At 36.0% G+C, this 17,682-nt stretch overlaps 1 long non-coding RNA gene across 2 annotated transcripts in view; it reads left to right on the forward strand.

Moving 5' to 3' along the window:
* The window catches only part of LOC123642222, a 177,746-nt gene extending 163,907 nt beyond the window's left edge, over positions 1 to 13,839 (forward strand). For both annotated transcript variants that reach the window (XR_006736398.1, XR_006736400.1), the window contains exon 3: positions 13,818 to 13,839. This is a non-coding gene — a long non-coding RNA (uncharacterized LOC123642222). The remainder of the gene's footprint in view (positions 1 to 13,817) is intronic.
* Positions 13,840 to 17,682: the final 3,843 nt, after the last annotated feature.

Genomic DNA, 17,682 nt, shown 5'->3' on the forward strand with positions numbered 1-17,682 from the left:
CCCATTCGTTTATTTTTGTTGTTGCTGCAATTGCCTTAGGGGTTTTCTTCATAAATTCTTTGCCTAGACCAACGTCTGTGAGAGTCTTTCCTACATTTTCTTCTAGAATTCTAATCGTTTCCCATTTAAGGTTTAAATCTGTTATCCACCGTGATTTGATTTTTGTGAGAGGTGAAATCTGTGGGTCCTGTTTCAGTCTTCTACATGTGGCTATCCAGTTTTCCCAGCACCATTTATTGAATAGGGACTCTTGTCCCCAGAGTATGTTTTTGTCTATTTTGTCAAAGATTAGATGATTATATGAGGATGGTTTTATATTTGGGTTTTCTGTTCTGTTCCACTGGTCTGTGTCCCTGCCCTTGTGCCAATACCAAGCAGTTTTAAGCACCACAGCTTTGTAGTATAGTTTGAAGTCTGGCAAATCAATACCTCCCATTTTGTTTTTATTGCTTAAGATTGCTTTTGCTATACGGGGTCTTCTCTGTTTCCATACAAAGTGTATAATTATTTTTTCTAAATCTGTGAAAAATGATGTTGGTAATTTAATAGGAATTGCATTGAATCTATAGATTACTTTGGGTAGTATAGACATTTTAACGATGTTAATTCTTCCAATCCATGAGCATGGTATGGATTTCCACTTATTTACGTGTTCTGCAATTTCCTTCCTTAGCGTTTCATAGTTCTCTTTATAGAGGTCCTTTACCTCTTTAGTTAAATATATTCCTAGATATTTTATTTTCTTTGTTGCTATTTTGAAAGGTATTGAGTCCTTAATTTGGTTCTCCGATTGAATGGTATTGGCATATATGAATGCCTCTGATTTGTGTGTATTGACTTTGTAACCTGAGACATTACTGAATTCGTTAATTAATTCCAGGAGTCTCTTGGTTGAGACCTTGGGGTTTTCCAGATACAACATCATATCATCAGCGAAGAGTGAGAGTTTGATCTCTTCTGTCCCTATTTGGACACCTTTGATTCTGCTCTCTTGTCTGATAGCTCTCGCAAGGACTTCCAATACAATGTTGAAAAGTAATGGGGACAGTGGGCAGCCTTGTCTGGTTCCAGTTCTGAGTGGGAATGCTTTCAATTTTTCCCCATTCAGTATGATGTTGGCTGTGGGTTTGTCATATATGGCTTGTATTATTTTTAGGTAGGTCCCATTTATGCCTATGTTGTTAAGTGTTTTTATCATAAAAGGGTGTTGAATTTTGTCAAATGCTTTTTCTGCATCTATTGAGAGGATCATATGGTCTTTATTTTTGCTTCTATTTATGTGGTTAATTACATTTATAGATTTTCGTATGTTGAACCACCCCTGCATCTCTGGGATGAAGCCTACTTGGTCGTGATGAATTATTTTTTTAATCAGCACTTGGATACGATTTGCTAGGATTTTATTGAGAATTTTTGCATCTACGTTCATGAGAGAAATTGGTCTGTAGTTTTCTTCAGGGAAATGCAAATCAAAACCACAATGAGATACCACTTAACTCCGGTGAGAATGGCCTTTATCAAAAAATCCGAAAACAACACGTGTTGGCGTGGATGCGGAGAGACAGGAACACTCATACACTGCTGGTGGGAATGCAAACTAGTGCAACCCCTATGGAAAGCAATATGGAGATACCTTAAACAGATTCAAGTAGACCTACCATTTGATCCAGCAATTCCATTATTGGGCATATACCCAGAAGAACAAAAGTCATTCTTTAACAAAGACACCTGTACCCGAATGTTTATAGCAGCACAATTCACAATCGCAAAGATGTGGAAACAACCCAAGTGCCCATCAATCCACGAATGGATTAGTAAACTGTGGTATATGTATACCATGGAGTACTACTCAGCTATAAGAAATAACGATGATACGACATCTCTTTGGTTCTCCTGGAGAGAGCTGGAACCCATTATACTAAGTGAAGTATCCAAAGAATGGAAAAACAAGCATCACATGTACTCACCAGAAAACTGGTTTCCCTGATCATCACCTAAATGTACATCAGGGAAGGATACCAATTGGATATCAGACTGGGATGGGGGGGGTGGGGGGAGGGGATGGGTGTATGCCTACATGACGAGTGCATTGCGCACCCTCTGGGGAATGGTCATGCTTGAGGGTGCAGACCCGGGGAGGTGGGGGGGGAGGGGATCGAGGTATGAATACATGGCGAGTGCCAGGCGCACTGTCTGGAGAGTGGGAGCGGACGCGCTTGGGACTCTGACTCGGGGGGATGGGCGGGACAGGGACAATGTATATGACCTGAACTTATGTACCCCCATGATGAGCTGAAATTAAAAGAAAAAAAAAAAAAAAGACCTTAATCAGAAGTCCAAGTTATATAGGATAGGCTTGCTGTGACCTGGATGAAGAGAAAGGAGTAAAAGAATTATAAACTGGATTTTTATGTTTTTATGGGGCAGATGTTAGTAATCTGTCTGGATATCGTGGATTTCAGCCGGGTATAAGTCTGTGGGGGAAAAAATAAGGGGCAAAGGAGTTGCTGAGATGGAGAAACTCACGTGAAGTGGCTCAGTACAAGGAAAATATTATGTGCTTTTACGTTCTATAGAGATCAAATCTCAGTTACTAGCAACATTTTTTACTTATTAATAATTTCCTTGGTATTTAGTTTCCTCATCTGTAAGAGGGGGCACAATATTTCCTACTTCCAAGGTTGTTATGAGGACTAAATGTGCCAGCCTATGAAGTAGAGGACATGATTAGTTCCTGTTAAATATCAGATCTTTTCCTGAATCTGGAAATTTTAAGTAATTTGCTTTTGCCACTTGGGAGGAGAGTTGCTCTCAGCGAGTATGTATATATAGATTACTACTAGAATGTGCTCCTTCCCTCTAACTTTCCACTGTGCTTTCTGTAGTTCTGTGTCTGGCAGGCTAGTCTTTGCTCTAGCTTCTGCTGAACGGATAATGAAATTCTCCTTTTTTTTGTTGAATGTTTCATTCCAGGACATACTAGGAAAAACAGTGAACACTTCCTTCCCACATTGCATTCTCTCATAGTAAATCTTCCAATGCAGTTTAATTTATCTCTTTTTATACGTAGTTTTTCTAAAGATAAATTTTAAGTCATTGAATTAGATTTTCAATGGGGAGGAGGAAAAAAGCAAAAAGAAACGAATAGTTACAGATAGAGAAGGGGAGAAGCACTTGATTATCTCTGAATTGCAGCCTCTGCCGATGGAGACGAATGGGAGCTATGGGTGTGCTGTGTGCTCTGCAGAGCCCTGAGCTCCGCCAGCCAGTATCCACCTTAATATTTAATAGACATTTGTATGGAAACACTGCATAAATATGAGAGATGTTAATTGCTTATAACATTTTAATTTTTCTTTTTTTAATTTAGCAGGCTGCTAGTCATAAAATAAAGAATGTTGTTTGGGTAGCTTGAAATTTTAATGTTCAGCCCTTAAATTTTTCTGAGATAATTTTTTTTTCTGTGAAAAGTTAGTAATACTTTGTATTTGTATCATGTCTCACTCCAAAGAGATCAAAGTCCTGATCAGAAACTCACTGAGACCTGAGAAGAATTCCAGATTCTTCTGTACTCTGCTCAGCTTTCCTGGAAATGCTGCTCCTAACAGTGGGTTTGAGTTATTGGGAAACTGTCTCTTTTATGTACCTTCAGCTTCTTGAAGTTTTGCTTAGTTATTTATCCCTGTGGCAAACATTTCAAATCCTGGAGGCTCATAGCCCTCTGGTTCTATCACAATCATTGAATGATGGTTTTTCATATTTTCTTTAAATTTCATTTAAAAACCTTTTTTAGTTTGGGGAGAGTTAGGCAAAATATCTGTATAAAAGCACCAAATAAAACAATTTCTAACAAACTCTTAAGGATTACAGCAAAAAGAGAAGTGACACTTGGTGGTGAAGAGTGATAGAATGTATTTTAGTAGAGAATTCTTCCATGTTGGGAGATGTTTTCTGACCACTCATAGTATCAACCATATTCTATAATTCTGTGTTCTTTTAATGCAGCATGCTATCCCCTTTGCTTTTATTGTGTTTCTTCTTTTCACTGCTGTGAACACTTACTCTTTTTTTGTCTATTCAAAAGTTACCTCCTCTGAGAAGTTTTTCCAGACCTGACCACAAGGCTCAATTTGTAATTTTTTATGCCAGCCTGAATCTCCCTTCAAGTCTAGTAGTGCTTATCTACAGTACTGCAATTATTTGCATACTATTATGTCTCTCACAGAGACATCATCTATCTTACTGTTTTCTGAATCTTTATTGTCTAACACAGTGCTGGACACATATAAATTGCTCATAAACATTTGTAGAAAATGATTTTTATGAATTACCAGAAGTTTCTACAAAATTTAAAACTGCAAGAGATGTTTTATTTAAAATAGGCTCCTGTCTGCTTCCACCAAATCAGCATCACTTCAGAAGACATTCTATTGTTAACGCTTTAAGAATACCTAAACCATGTCTTATATTAAATTTAAATGAGCATTTGAGAAAGGAAGAGGAAGAAGGAAATGTAAAAATTAGATAATGTAAAAATGTTAAAAAAATTAGATAAGAAATAACTATGGAACAATGTTATCTTTATAAAGTGAATTCACTTTGTTAAAATGAAAAATTTTAGGAGTTTAAACAGAAAGAAAATGCCTGCTTATAAAAGGCAACAAGATATTTCAATTTTTGGAAACTTCTACAGATATGTTAGATGTAATCCTTTGCAATATTGCCCCTGAAGTAATACAGTCACTCGTTTTGTGTATTAGATTCCACTGTTCATTTTATATCTCGTTTTGTCTGCTTGGATTTTATAGCACACAGTCCAATCTTCAAGAGAATGTGAATGTAACCTTCCTGTTCTTCCTCACTCTGTAGAACCTTGAGGCAGTTTTTCAACAAAATAGTTCAGTGAATTGCTATAGGGCACACAGCAAGTAAGTTGTAATGAAGGGAAAAGAGTTTGGGTCTCTTAACTTCTCTGCCATCGCTGTCTACTTTATGAAGACTAAAATATTCTATACTTAGATCACGTATTTCATAATGGTCCATAAAAGAGTGCAGATTTTCTAAGGTAGTGTGACCCTCCATAAAGAAATAAACCCTACATAAGTAACAGATTCTCAATACAACATATCTGGAATGAAGAGCCTTAAAAGTGCTCACCCCCACTAATCCCATTCCTGAGACTCTCTCTTAAGGAAATAATCAAAGATGAGTAGAGAGAGTTATACTGAAGAATTCCACATCATTATTTATCTTAGTAGAAAATGGAAAACTATTAAATGTTCAACAGTGTAGACTGTGCAGGTAAATCATACATCTATATGATGACATATAAAGCAAAAATTCAGGTGTTAGAATATTTTTATAAAGGCATTGAATAATGGACACAGTATAACCTTATATGAAGAAAAGATAAGAATGAACTTGTACATAGAGCATAAAATTAATTTTTTAGCAAATATATATATGTACACACATATGTATTAGAATAAAAATATAAAAAGTTAAAATTAAGAACAATTATATGCTTTTCTCATATTTTCATTATTCTATAATGAACATGTATTGCTGTAAAATAATAAAAAAAAGGAATTTTGAAAGGTACCACATTATAGACTAAGCAGATATATTGGGATTTTACTGTAGGAAGTTATTTTTCAGGGTAGATTCAGTGCATGATAGGGCCTTGTTATAAATGATATCTTGCTGCATGGTATCCTGGAAAATGCAAGTAGATCTCATTTGATGATCATGGGCTGTGCATCAGAATGACTTGGATGGAAAGAAACTTTTAAAAACATTTCTGCTGGGGACTCATCTCAGTCCTGTTGCATAAGTATATCTGGAATGTAAATGTGGAATCCAGTGTATATATATTTTTGCAAAGCTTTCTCCAGGTGGTTCAGATACACATTAGTGATTATACTATACTACCTGGTTTGAAATAAAAAGAGAAGTCTTGAATCAAGCTTAAAAGAAGAGGTGGAGTTGGAACTCATTCTATTAAGTGAAGTATCCCAAGAATGGAAAAATAAGCACCACATGTACTCACCAGCAAATTGGTTTCCCTGATCATCACCTAAGTGCACATTTGGGAATAACACCAATTGGATATCGGACTGAGGTAGGGGGTGGGGGGAGGGGATGGGTGTATACCTACATGATGAGTGTAATCCGCACTGTCTGGGGAATGGACACGCTTGAAGCTCTGACTCGGGGGGATGGGCGGGACGTGGGCAATATATATAACCTGAACTTTTGTACCCTCATAATAAGCTGAAATAAATAATATATATAAAAAAAAAGAAGAGGTGGAAAGAGATGAGGAGAAGACATTTAACTTCTGATAGGAAGGATAAGTGAGGTGCTCATAGCTCTCTGAAGAGGGAGGTAATCATGACATAGCTTTACTGGTAGTAAATTTGTTATAATAGATACAGAATTGTAGTTATAGTGTCTTACTACTTTCTTAAACTCTAGAACTGAGGGTAAGCAAAAGGGAACTGAACAGATCTAGTTTCTATTGCGATTATGACCTGAGAAACATATTTGGATTATTATAAAGACATGCATACCTAAATTGGCAGTCTAATTTAATCAATATTTCTGTCCCTCTCCAGAGCAATACATAGAGCTTAGAAAGATTTAATTCCTACTACTTTCTACCATTTTACATGCTTTTTGCAGCATTTTATTTTTATTTAGCTTTTATATCCCTTTTTTTGTATATTTTTTTTAGTGTCAGTGTTTGTTCAGATTGACCCAAAAGTTTGGCAGTTTATTTGCTCACAGTGTTTGTTTTCAACCCATTCTTTCCTTGTTCATTCAATTTATTTCTTATTAAAAATTTAGTGGTTCACTCAGTGACAGTATGTGTGGTAAATTCTCTCAAACTTTGATTGCTTTAATATATCTTCATTTTACCCTTACTCTTGAATATGCACAACAAAGTATCAGTGGATGTTCACTTAAAATAAATTATTATAACTATAAGATGGTTTATGGAAGCCTTTTTGTAACCACAAAGAATATACCTAGAGAAGATTCACAAGGTAAGTGAGAAAGGAATCAAAGCATGTCACTACACAAAAATTGATGAAACATAAATGGAGGCAGCAAGAAAGGAAAGCAGGGACAAAAAAGCAACAAGACAGTTAGAAAACAGTTAACAAAATGTTAATAGTAAGTCCTTTCCTATCAATAATTACTTTAAATGTAAATGGATTAAATTCCCCAATTAAAAGACAAAGAGTGGCTGAATGAGTTTTTTTTTTTTAACCCAAGACTCAACTATGTTCTGTCTGTAAGAGAATCACTTTAGATTTAAAACCGCACAGACTGAAAAGATGGAAAAACATTTTCTATACAAATGAAAACCAAAAGAGAAAAGTGATGGACATACTTATAGCAAAAAAAAAAAAATAGACTTTAATTCAAAAATTGTCAAAAGAGTCAAAGAAAGACTACATGTGTATACATAATGATAAAAGGGTCATTTCACCCAGAAGATAAAAAAATTATAAAATATAATATATATGTAACAAACATCAGAGCAACCAAATATATGAAGCAAACATTGACAAAACTGAAGGATCAAATAGACAGTAACATAGTACTAAGAGGGGGTTTCAATACCCCACTTTCAATAATGAATAGAACATACAGACATAAAATCATTAAAGATGCACAGGACTTGAACAACACTCTAGACCAAATGGACCTAGGAGACATACATAAGACATTTCACTGAACAGCAACAGAGTAAACCTTCTCAAGTGCACACAAAACATTCTCCAAGATAGGTATACATTAGGTAAAATCCTTAAGTCTCAGAAACTTAAGAAGATGAAAATCATGCCAAGTATATTCTCCAACTACAATGGAATGAAATTAGAAATTAATGGCAGAAGAAAACTGAAAAATCACAAATATATGGGAATTAAACAACACAATCTTGAACAACCAGTGAGACGAAGAAGAAGTCAAAAGGGAAATTAGAAAATATCTTAAAACAAACAAAAATTAAAATACAACGTATCAAATATTATGAGATGCAGCAAAAATAATATTAAGAAAGAAGTTTATAGGGATAAATACCTACATTAAAGAAGAAAAACTGACATTTTAGGCTAGACAATGAGGACTGAAGTCTGACACTTTTTTCCCACCTGCCCAAATTCCTTCCTAAGAGATGTGATGAGTCACACCTACAAATGATAAAATCTCATTAACAAGTTTAACCCGGTATAATGTGGCTTACTTTCCAACCTGATTCCAGTATAGCATCACATGACAGATAGAAGACCCACTATCCTAACTCAAGCATCCTAGCAGATCTCCTGTCTTAACTGAATCATTTCTTTCTACAGACTCCAGGTCTTTAGTCAAAGCTTAACTTATTTCAACAAAGTGGTAACTAAAGAATCCCTACAACCAACCTACAACTTGTAAGCCCCTGCTTCCAGATGTTCTGCCTTTTCTGGCCGAACCAATGTATACCTTCCATGTATTGATGTGTGGTTTTACCTGTGATTTCTGTTTCCATGGATATATACATCCAAACCGTATCCTGGCAGCCTTAGGAACATTTTCTCAAGACTTATTGAGATCATGTTCTCCAGGCCATGGTCACACATATCTGGCACAGAATAAACCTCTTTAAATTATGTTATAGAGTCTGTAGTTCTTTTCCCTGTTAATATTAATTAAAATAAAATTTAAGAAAAAAGAAATATCTCAAATAAACAACCTTATTTTACACCTCAAGGAATAGAAAAAGAATAACAAACTAAGCCCAAAGTTAGCAGAAGGAAGGAAATATGTTTAGAGCAGCAATACAGGAAAGAATTAATAGATAAATAATAGAAAAAAATCAATAAAACTAAGAGTTGATTATTTGAAAAGGTCAACAAAATTGAAAGCTGAAGGAAATAAAAATATTTTACCCCAAAATATATTACTTCAAAATATTTTAAGATGGCTGTTCAATGAGCCAGAAAACAGAGTAGCCCTGCAAAGCTGTCCTTATTAATGCAGCCAGGCCTTCCCTTGTTCATATCTACGAAAGAGTAACTGAGAGTCTGACACCTTTACAGGTCTAAAAGAAACATTTACTATTGATTTTCTCTGAAGGCTGCTTCCTATAATGTTGCATCTATGTAACAAGACCACTTTTAGTAGCTAAGTCTCCTCTTCTCTCTTTCCCATAACCTATTTGCCATTAAAACCTAGTTTACCACCATAACCTGTTTTTGGACGTGCTCTGAGCCCACATTCTTTCTATAACTTGGAGATGGTATATAAGCTTCTGCACTCCATTCGGGGGTCGGGTCTTCATTTGGAAGGCTCCCATGTATACACATTATATAAATTTGTATGCCTTTTTCCCTCTTAATCTGCCTCATGTCAGTGATTTTCAGTGAACCTTCAGAGAGCCAAGGGAGATCTTTCCCCTTGTCCCTTATAAAATCCTTAGTTAGATTAACTAAGTGTCTTAGTCTGTTTGTGCTGCTATAATGAAATACCTTGCTGGGTAACTTATAAAGAACAAAAATTTATTGCTCACAGTTCTGGAGGCTGAGCAATCCAATATGAAAGCACCAACACTGGTGTCTGGTGAGGGCTGCTTTCTGCTTCCAAGGTGATGCTTTCTAGCTGTGTCCTTATGTGGTGGAAGAGGGAAGGGCAAGGGAGCACTTTCTTAATCTTTAAGCCCCTTAATTCCATTTATGAGACTGCGGTCCTCATGACTTAATCACTCCCCAAAGGCCACACCTTTTAATGTAGTTGCATTGGAAATTAAGTTTTAACATGAATTTTAGAAGTGACAACATCATTCAAATCATATCATTCCACCCTTTCTCCTTTCTAAATTCATGTCCTTCTCACATGCAAAATACATTCATTCCCTCCTGGTAGCCCCCAAAAGTCTTAATTCATTCCAGCATCAATTTTAAAGTCTAAATCCAAAGTCTCATCTAAATATCATCTAAATCAGATATAGGTGAGACCCACGGTACTACTCATCCTGAGACAGATTCCCCTCTAGCTGTGAGTCTGTGAAATCAAACAAGTTATACACTTCCAAGTAAGACAGGCATAAGGTAAACATTTCCATTCCAAAAGAGAGAAATAAGAAAGGGGAACAGGTCCCAAGTAAGTCCAAAACCCAACAGGAAAAACAACATTAAATCTTAAGGCTTGAGAATAATTGTCTTTGACTCCATGTCTCATTTTCCAGACACAGTGAAGCAGGGATTGGATTTGAAAAGCTCCAGGGAACCCTGTCCCCATGGTTTTGCTGGGTGAGTTGTGTGCCTGCAACTCTTCTAGGCTAGTGTTGCATGCTGGGGGCTCTGCAGGTCTAGGGTCTTGGGGTCAGCCTTGCCCCAGTGACTCCACTAAATATTGCCCTAGTGGGGACCTTACAGAAACTCTGCCCTTGTGGCAGTTCTCTGCCTGGGTTCTAAGGCTCTCTGAAGCATCCTTTGAAATCTAGATGAAGGTAGCCATGCTTCCATAGCTCTTGTACTCTACGTGCCTGCAGAGTTAGCCCTGCACAGAGATAGCCAAGTTTATGGCCTGTACCTTTGGAACTGTAGGAGGCTGGAAGAACCCTCTGATTGCAATACACATTGATGCTTATGAAAGAGAGAGGGGAAGGAAGGAAAGAAAGAAGGAAGAAAGGTTCAAGAGACTGCAATGCAGTTTATGAAGTTTTGGCAAGGCCAATGAAGAGGCTTCAAGCCAAAGGTGTGTGTCAGAGGAGCCCCAAATCTGACAGAAAGGGTCAGCCTTAGTATCTCTACTGCAATGAGCTATTGGTTGGGGGCAACTCAGAGGAAGCGGTCCCTTGGCCATGATGCAGTGATATAGTCAGTACATAGCATCTGGGGCTTTCAATTACAATCCCTGCAGTAGGAGACTTAACGGGTGCATTTTTATGGTTGCCTCAAACTATCCCTTACATCACAGATCTACTTCTCACACAAGTTCAGGGATCAGCTTATTCATGATTCCAGTCTTCCTAATGGGAAACTTAGAAGAAGGTTAGGAAAACAAACTACAGCTGTAATATCTACAGTTGATACTGGGGTTAAAACTGGTACACATCCTTCGCAGTTTCCACTCTCCATTCCAAATTCTCCTGGCCCTTAGGTATCACCTTGTTAGATCTTCGTAGCTTACCAGCTCGTGTGACCAAATCATCCTTTCAGAGTGGTCTGAACCTTTGGTAATCATTTTCAGTCCAGAGTTACTAGAAATATATATTTACAGATACAATGGGGTGAAAGAGTACCAGTTGGCATCCAAGTGGGTAACTTGGATTCCACATGTATTCTCCCCTGTCCACATTAAGCAAACCACCACTACTTCTCTTCCTGTTCATAGTTAATTACCCTGGACAATATGATAACTCCTCTTCTTGCCTGCTAGTCCCTAGAAACAAGGAGTGCAGAACACCTAGAAGCAGCTGAACTTGTAGTTCAATGGAATGCTTGCTTTGTTCACCACCTAGGGTGTGCCCCATAATATCAATGGATGCTTCATATATTTTGAAGTTGTATTATTAGGTGTATACATCTTTAGGATTGTTATTTTTTCCTGATAAGTTAACCTTTTACCAATGATCCATTTTTTTTCTTGTATCATTTTTTGTTTTGAAGTCCAATTTGTATATTAATATGACTACTTCAGTTTTCTAATGATTATTATTTACCTTGATATTTTTTCCCTTCCTTTTAAACCTATTAGAATCTATAAATTTAAAGCATGTCTTATGTAAACAGTATTCAGTTGGTTCTTGACTTTTTAATCCAGTCTGACAATGACTGACTATTAATTAAAATTTTCCCTCAAGTACGTTTAACATAATTATATGATTTTGGTATAAGTCCATCATCTTAGTATTTGTTTTCTATTTGTACCATTAGATTTTTGTTACTTAGATTTGAATTTTCTGCTTTTTATCTTTTAAGAATTTTATTTCAGATATTGTACATGGAAGAGTAGAGATTGAAGTATAATATTGCTTGTTTTGTGGTCCAGAGAATGAAATCTCTTCCCTTGGTTATGTGATTAGGGTAAAGTCCTGATAATTTAGAGTCCTTTGCAGATTGTGTTGAGGTGAGACTGGGCTACAGCTTTAATTAGATTGAATTCATCCCCTTTTTGTCTTGCAAATATTTGAGCTGGGAGTGAATTGGCTGCAACTTCCAATATGTTGCTTTTTCTTTGGATTCATCACCTATGGGACTCAAGAATCCAGTCATTATGAGAATGCACAGGATTATGTTTTCAGTCTTTCCTGTACTGCAGCTCTCTTTGCAAAATGTGGGGGGTATTGTTGGTAGAGAGAATTGTCAGATCAGCAATTTGTTTTTGTACTTGGGCCTTTTCTATACCCCAATTTAGCCTACATTGTCATTCAAGGTCATGTTTGACCTCTCTTTTTCTCTATAAAATCTTTTCATCTTTAGCATTTCTCTCTATAGTCTTCCCTTCCTAGACCAAGCACCTATCCCCATGTATGAAAGATGCTAGTTTATTAAGGCTTCCTTGCAGCATTCATTCTTCTTTAGTCACATAAAAAATTATGACTCCTCTTTGTTATAGATTTTCCTTGTTGTTACCACAAGAACCAAGATCTTTTTCATCCCCTACATTTTATCTAGAATTAGAATTGTGTTGCATTCCACCCAGCATTTCTAGGTGCTTGAGCTTGAGAATTTTTAGGTTATCTCAGTTCTCAATCTTGTTGAAATAGAAATAGAAATCACAGATTTGTCTTTATGTTATGACTTTAGAGGGTTGTTATATTAGTGATTTAAAACATTGATGTGCATTAAAATTATCTTTAGAGTCTATAAAAATATAGATACCTTGGTCTTATATTCACTTGGTTTTGAGCTAAACCCAAATGGGAATTATATGTTTCCTAATGTATTTTCCAAAAGCTCCTCAAGGTGATTTTGATGCAAAGAAAGTTGAAGAAGAATGGTAAAATTAGAGGAAAGCTAGCCTAAAAATTCATGCTATTTACCCACTTTTTATCCCCAATGTCCAGCACAGTCCTAGTGAGTGCTCAGTTTATATTTGTTGAATGCATTCATATGGCCATTTATGTATTAATAAATCAGCATGAGATAACTTAGACATTTTATTATTTATTATATTTATTGTTTCAATAAACTAAACTATAATCATAGTAGAAGATATAATCAGCTTACTACTTTTGATGAGTTTATCAATGTCCTCCTTCTTGCTTAAATCCATTGGATACTTTTCCTTACATATCATATTTGACCTCATTGTGGATATTGACACTATCCATTTTCTCCTTGAAATAAAATTTTTCCCTTGCTTTTGATGACACCATAATTACCTGGTTTCTCCCTACTGACTGGCCTCCTAACTAGAATTTTTAATTCTTCTTGTTTCCCCTTGCAAAATATGAAATTTCTAATCTGCTTTTGAAACTCATCGTAATTGCCTCAGTTATCTCAAAAGAGGGGTGTAACAAAGTTCTTACAGCAAAGGAATTCAGTATCAATTAATCATCGTACCTGTGTGTGTCTATATATTCTCTATCAATGATAAACATTTATTCAATTCTCTTTACTGTGCTCTTTGCTGAAAATACAAAAAAAACCTTAAGATACCGCTTCTGCCCTTAAGAAGCTCTTACAAATTAAATAAATAATGATATCATTGTAATGCTGAAAGAATTCTGAGACTGCTGCAGTAAGCTATGAATTATAGTTACCTTCCTCCCTGAAGATTGTAAACACTGTTTTTACCTTCTCTTTTTATTTTCTCAGGAATTTGTTTTAAGGACTTAACTCTCTTTAAGTACATGTGTGGGAATATATGACAAGAGAGAGAAGGAAGAGAAGTAAGGAGGAAAGGTAAGAGGGAAGGAACGAGGGTCTCAAGGCATGTGGCTCTCTGCTTTACTTGTTTGCTATAAATAAATATAAACGAAATTAAAATACATTATAGTATTTTAACTTTCTAAAGTGTTCTAATTTCATCCAGCTTTATTTTCACAACGTTCCATTATAATGGTGGAGAACCTGGCTCAGGGACTCCATGTACTTTCCTGACACCTCCATCCTTCAGCTTTTAAAGGACATTTCTTCTACAGTATTAATTTAACTGTAGCAACAGTCTTCTGAGTCTGTTGCTCATAAAAAGGGAGAAGTGGAATCAACCATGTTTGGAAGAAAAAAAAAAAAAAACCCAGCGGAATTTGAATCCCTGTTCATCTACTTGCCAGCTGTGCCACTTCCACCTAGTGTCCATGAGTAATTTGTCTGTTAAATATGAATACGAGCTCCTCCTGCTAGAATTTTGTCTTGAACTCTTACTTTCTAAATGTTGATTCATTTTCTCCTTCTTCTGAATTTACTTTTGTCTCAGGAGACCAGTTCTTACAAAGACAGAATTTTTTTTTTTTCATGGCAAGTGGAACTTTCCCCAAAGACAATATTTTCAGATCTGTGATTTACCTGCAGATTGGCTTGGCCCTGCACTTAGGAAAACAGATGCTAACTATATCTTGCTTTCTACCAGACTGGTGTGACTGTATCCCTTTCCTTCACATGAAACGAAGTCCTAGGGAACATATTATCCTTTGCAAAATTTCCTTTTTAATAATATAACACATCAAAACACTCCAGGTAGAACAATCTGAAAACAGAAAAAGTAGGACCTGAAAGCTATTATACGGCATGTGCATAGCTGCACAATTTCTAATCTGTAAGAGTTCAAATGTAACAATGTCACACCTCACTTCATTCAGAGTAGTGTAAAGCTTATCTCCTTCAGGCAATAATAATCAGGACTCAGTAAAAGATGTTGGAGCAGATGGAGGTACTACAGTTTTCAATTAAACTCTTCTTTGTTAAACTTTGTATTTTTTCATGATTTATTGAACCGACTTCAGCTCTCCATCACCTATACAACTGGTATTTGTGTTTAGCACAACCCTGTAGGTCTGGTTACTTTCTAAGGTAGAGAAAGGCTTTGTCTAAATGGAGAATCTCATCTTTTCTTAATGAAATAGTTGTAGATGGCATTTCCTTCCATAGCAAGAACAAAAAGAGAAGGAGAAAAAAAGCAATTGATATTTATTGAGCATTGGGAATGCCTGGCAGGGATTTTCGAGTAAATCTACTCTTGGATATATTGCTGCATTTAATCCTCATAGCCATATTATGAGGAAGAGGTTGTTTCTTATTTGCTCACAATTTTGTTGATGAGAAAATTGAAACTGTGGGAGTTTGAATCAGAAAGCAGATGTGAAAAGGCAGAAAGACCTTCCTAGCTGCTCATAAAACCATATCTCCAAGGGAAAGGTAGGAGTGGTTTTATAAATGAGAATGTGGAGAATGTTACGAATAAAAACATCTTGTTTTATTAAAAAATAGCATATATCTATGTATTAATATATATGAGTCAAAGGAATTAATCTTTAAAAAATTCTGGGAGACCCTTTTACACGTGAATATCATCACTATGTGAAACACTTAATAAATATGCATGTGGCCATCACACAGCCAGACACTGTGCTAGGCACTGAGAACTTACTGGTGGAAAACACAGGCCCCACCTGTGCTTTCACAGAAGAGTTGAATACAAATATTCATGAGATTTCAATGAATGCTTACCCATCATCGTTCACTTAAAATGAGCTTAGTTTACTTGACTAGTCTGAGGAGATTAACAAGGCAGAAAGGATGGGACTAGTATGGGATGTGCAAAGAACTCTAAGCAGCAAGTGGAAAAAAAGCTGGTCTACCTCCCCAAATAAGTCCTAGATCCTGAAAAGGAATATGGAAAGAATGATGGAAGGGGTAGGTGTTTCCAGTTATCTCATTAAGAAAAGTGGGGTTTAAAGTGTTTAGAATTCCCCAGAAAGTGGAATTTGTCTCTATGTAACTGTTTTTGCTCCAGAAAAATTACTGTTCTTCTTGAACTTTTACTGAGGCAGTCCAGCTACCCAATAAGTAACACTTGCTAACAAAGTATTTCTATTTTCTTCATGACCAAGGGGCAATTGTCTTAAAAATAGGATATTTGATATGCCACTCTCTATATAAAGATTCAACAATTGTGTGTTGCAACATGAATTATTCACATATCATAACTTGAGTTAAGTCAGAAACAACTTTATAGTCAATAGTGTAAGTCTAATGTTAATGTCTTTTGTTTCCTGAATTTAAAAATAGGTTGGTTATATTAAGCTTTACTACAAGCCTATAGTAACCAAAACAGCATGGTCCCGGCACAAAAATATAGACATAGACCAATTGAACAGAACAGAGAACCCAGATATTAAACCATCCACACATTGCCAAACGATCTTTGACAAAGCAGACAGCAATATACATGGGGAAAAGAATCCCTGTTCAATAAATGGTGCTGGGAAAATTGGATAGTCACATGTAGAAGATTGAAACAGGATCCATATCTCTCACCACTCACAAAAATTAATTCAAGATGGATAACAGACTTAAATCTAAAACATTAAACCATAAGAATTCTAGAAGAAAATGTTGGAAAAACTCTTCTAGATATTGGCTTAGGCAAATAATTTATGAATAAGACCCCAAAGGCAATCACAGCAACAACAAAAATAAATAAATGGGACCTTATCAAATTAAAAAGCTTCTTCACCGCCAAGGAAAAAATCAACAGAGCAAATAGACAACCTACAGAAAGGGAGAAAATATTTGCATGCTATACATATGATAAAGGACTAATAATCAGAATCTACAAAGAACCTAGCATATCAGCAAGAAAAAAGCACACAACCCCATTAAAAAGCAAAAGATACAAACAAAAGATTTTCTAAAGAAGATAGACTAATGGCCAATAAATGTATGAAAAAATACTCAATGTCACTAATGATCAGAGAAATGCAAATCAAAACCATAATAACACCTAACCCCACTGAGAATGGCTTTTATCAAAAAGTCCCAAAGCAATAGGTGCTGGTGTGGATGCAGAGAGAAAGGAACACTTATACACTGTTGGTGGGATTGCAAACTAGTGCAACTTCTATAGAAAATAGTATGGAGATTCCTCAAAGAACTAAAAGTAGACCTACTGTTTGATCCAGCAATACCACTACTGGGCATTTACCCAAAGGAAAAAAAAGTCTTTTTATCAAAAAGACATTTGCACTAGAATGTTTATTGGAGCACAATTCACAATTGCAAAGATGTGGAATCAACCCAAAGGCCCATCAATTCATGAGTGGATTAATAAAATGTGGTATATGTACGCCATGGAGTACTACTAAGCCATAAAAAATGAATTCATTCCTTTTGTAACAGTCTGGATGGAACTGGAGACCATCCTCCTAAGTATCGTAAGAATGGAAAAACAAACACCACATGTACTCACTTTTAAATTGGAACTAACTGATCAGCACTCATGTGCTCAGATGCAAGTAAAATTCAATGGAAATCATGCAGGTGGGAGGGAGGAGGAGAGGATGGGTGAAATCATACCTAACAGGCACAACATGCACTATCTGGGTGATGGGTACACTTATGACTTTGACTCAAGTGGTACAAAAGCAATCCATGTAACCAAAACATTTGTACCCCTGTAATATTCTGAAATACATACATACATACATACATACATAAGAAACTAAAAAAAGATACAATGACA

Source organism: Lemur catta, chromosome 1, assembly GCF_020740605.2.
Source record: "Lemur catta isolate mLemCat1 chromosome 1, mLemCat1.pri, whole genome shotgun sequence".
NCBI lineage: Eukaryota > Metazoa > Chordata > Mammalia > Primates > Lemuridae > Lemur > Lemur catta.